This window comes from Nannospalax galili, unplaced genomic scaffold (genome assembly GCF_000622305.1).
Source record: "Nannospalax galili isolate Female #2095 unplaced genomic scaffold, S.galili_v1.0 scaffold489, whole genome shotgun sequence".
Lineage (NCBI taxonomy): Eukaryota > Metazoa > Chordata > Mammalia > Rodentia > Spalacidae > Nannospalax > Nannospalax galili.
In genome coordinates this window covers 1,223,170-1,226,482 of record NW_008360302.1, presented here as the reverse complement: position 1 = coordinate 1,226,482, position 3,313 = coordinate 1,223,170, and the positions used below count along the sequence as shown (strand labels likewise).

Sequence of the window (3,313 nt, the reverse complement as noted above, 5' to 3'; positions counted from 1 at the left end):
TGGGTATCTATGGGGTAGAGAGTTTGGAAGAGGAGAAGCATAATGCTCGGTAAAAAAGTGGGAAAAAAGACTAATAAAAATTCATGATCTGATAATATGTATTCTTTTACATAAAATCAGATGTGCTTCTGTTTAATAATAGAAATGATAAAACTAGTTGGGACCATTTACTGTCCTGCTCATAGGTCAGGAGTGGTGGAGTTAGAGCCTGAATCTAGATCTTTCTGACCCCAAACTTGGGTCGAACTAGCAGTCAAGAGCCCAGAGAGTTCTGTCACTTTAGTGGCTTGGTATCCTCATTGCTAAAAGAAGGAGAATTGTTGAAATGGATGAATGAGCTAATAGCTCCAGAACACTGAATCTGGCACTTGGCAGAGAATAGACTCACTATAGATGTTAAGGGTGCTTTATCCAATAGAGATGTAAAGGTACTTCTCTGGATTACTCAGTTGTATGACGTGCATCAAGATGTGACTACTGCTCCCACTGTTTCAGTTTTTGACAAGCAGTTATAAATAAGGTCTGATCAAAGTACTCAACTCAATATAATCAGAACAATGTACATTTGGTAGGGGATGAAAAAAACAAAAGAAATTGGAATAGAAATGACTCTTTAGGGAGTCCATTTTAGTGAAATAAAGACAAACACAGAAACCATTTTATGCACAAACGTGTTTATTGCTGCATTTTCATAATAGCACAAGATTAAGGGCTTCTTAATGCCTTACCACAGGGGATTAATCAAGTTAGTGGTTAAATATCTGTCTGGTGGTACATCATAAATTGTTCAATTGCCTTAGAAAGTAGGGAATAACATGTTAAGTATTCATACTATAATGTAATGCAGAAGTATAGAATTAAAAATGATATGTGTATTATGATTATATTAAAATAAAGTTATTGCATGGAAATGAGTAGAATAGCATAAATACTTATTATGGGGTAATATTATACATTATTTATGTGTGTGTAGGGGGTACATGCAGTTGTTCTTGTCGGTATGTGCACATGTGTGTCTAGGTGCATGTGAATGTGTATATATGTCTTCTGGAAGCCAGAGGGCAATGTTGAGTATCTTCTATGATCCCTCTTCACTTTAGTTTCAGAGACAGTGTCTTTCACTGAGGCTGAAGATCATTGATTTAGTTGACTGGCTAACTCCAGGGACACCCCCAAAACTGAGTTATAGATGCATGTTACCATGATCAGCTGTTCCAGTTATTTTCTATTGCTGTGATTAAAAACACTGACCCAAATCAACTTGGGGAGGAAAGGGTTTATTTGGCTTACAGCTCAAAGTCCATCATCAAGGGAAGCCAAGGTAGGACTGCAGGGCAGCAATTTGGAGCACAGACGATGGAGGTAGGCTGCTTATTGACTTGCTCCCCTGGCCTATGCTCAGCTTGCTTTCTTATACAACACACCCACCTGCCTTGGGATAAAACCACCTACAGTGGGTTGGACCCTCCTACATTGCTCAATAATCAAGAAAATGCCCCACAGACATGGAAGCAGAAGTGGCTCGGCAGAAAGTTGAGTGATCACGTCTTGAAGCAGGCACAGGAAGTAGAGAGAGACTGAAATCTGGTAAGGCTTAAGGACTCTCAAAGCAATCCTAGTGATGGGCTTCCTACAGCAAGACCATACTCTTAAAACCTCCCTCCAAAGCGCCACCAACTGGGGACAAAATGTCCAAGAACTTGGCGCCTATGGGGACATTCTTATTCACACCATCACACTGGTGGGGCGGCGGGGCTTTGGTAGTTCTGAAGCCTAATAAACTCTTCCTTCTATAAGTTTCCTTGGGCATGATGCTTTATAACAGCAACAGAAAAGTAACTAATACACGAGCTTTAATATGGATGCTGGGCATCTGACTCAGGTCCTCATGCTTGCACAGCAGACACTTTATTGACTGAGCCATCTCCCCAGCCTCCTGTACATGATTTTGTATCAAGTGACTAGAGACTGACTGAGTGAGGACTTCCTGTGTCTAGCTGTGGTCTCCAGGCCTCCCTTGATGTATGTATCAGTCTTATTTGGAGGTGTGAATGAACGCTGGAGACTGTGAACTGGGCTGTGTGTCTTTTTCATGAGCTCCTATGTCATTGTAAGGTGTGTGTGTGTTCGTGTGTGTATGTGTGTGTGCGTGTGTATGTGTGTGTGTGTGTGTGTGTGTGTGTGTGTATGTGCAGGGAGGCGTCTGTTTAATGGAATGCTTTTCTTGGATTTGTAGTGATCAGGCAAAGAGTGGTTAGGCCTTTTTTTTTCTTCTACAATAAAGGTTCATCAGAAGCACCAAGTATCAGGTTACAACCCCGTTCCCAGTACCAACAATGTAAATCACACCAATAAAATCTTGGGTCAGAGTATCATGAGGAAAGTTAGTGATTGCTAATTTTAAAATGTTATTTTTAAAAATTAGCTCAGGGGCTGGAGAGATGGATCACTGCTTAAGAACACTTGCTGCTTTTTCAGAGGACCTGAGTTTGGTTCCCAGAATCAACATAGTGGCCACAGCCATCTGTAACTCCAGATCCAAGAGATCTAACACCTTCTTCTGGCCTCCACAGGCACACTCACGGTGGTGCACCTACATGCATGCAGGCAAACACATATACATAAAATAAAAATAAATAAATCTGGGCTGGAGACATGACTCTGTGGTGGAGTGCTTGCCTAGCATGCATGTGACTGGGGCTCAATCCCCAGTACTTACAAAAATAAATAAATCTTAAAAACAAAAGAAAAAATATCTTGAAATTAACGCTGCCCAGCCCTTCCAACGCTGGTGTTCCTGGAACTGGTTCCCTGGGCTGACCCTGGCAGGGAAAATCACCCGACCTCTGGCGTCGAGGCACAGTCCAGGGGTCACCGCCTGCCCGCCGCTATGGAGGCCCACCCTGCGCCCCGCAAGGTGCACGTGAGCAGCTCCGCCAAGGTGTCGGCAGGCCCCGAGCCAAGGTGTCGGCAGGCCCCAGTTGTGTGCAGGTGGCCCTGGGGGTGAGCAGCACCAAGGAACTGGTGGCCAAGGCCAAGAGGAGTGTGTATCCCTGCCTGGATTACATCACACAGAGCCTCCAGCAGCAGGGTCTGCCAGCAGAAAATGTACCAGTGGCCAAGGATTTTTAAAAATTATTTATTTAATAACCATATAATTAGAAGAGGCATTTCATTACAACAGCATTGACATATTCAATAACAATTTCCAGAGCTAAGATGCTTCTCTTTCAAAACTGGCTGTAAATTATTAGGTTTACGTTGAGTTAATAGAGTTATACAATATTGTACTCCACATAAACCCTTTAAGACA

The 3,313-nt window shown here is 42.7% G+C and overlaps 1 pseudogene; it reads left to right on the top strand.

Annotated features, from left to right (window-relative positions):
• The window catches only part of LOC103726637, a 13,897-nt pseudogene that overhangs the window by 5,141 nt on the left and 5,443 nt on the right, over positions 1–3,313 (top strand).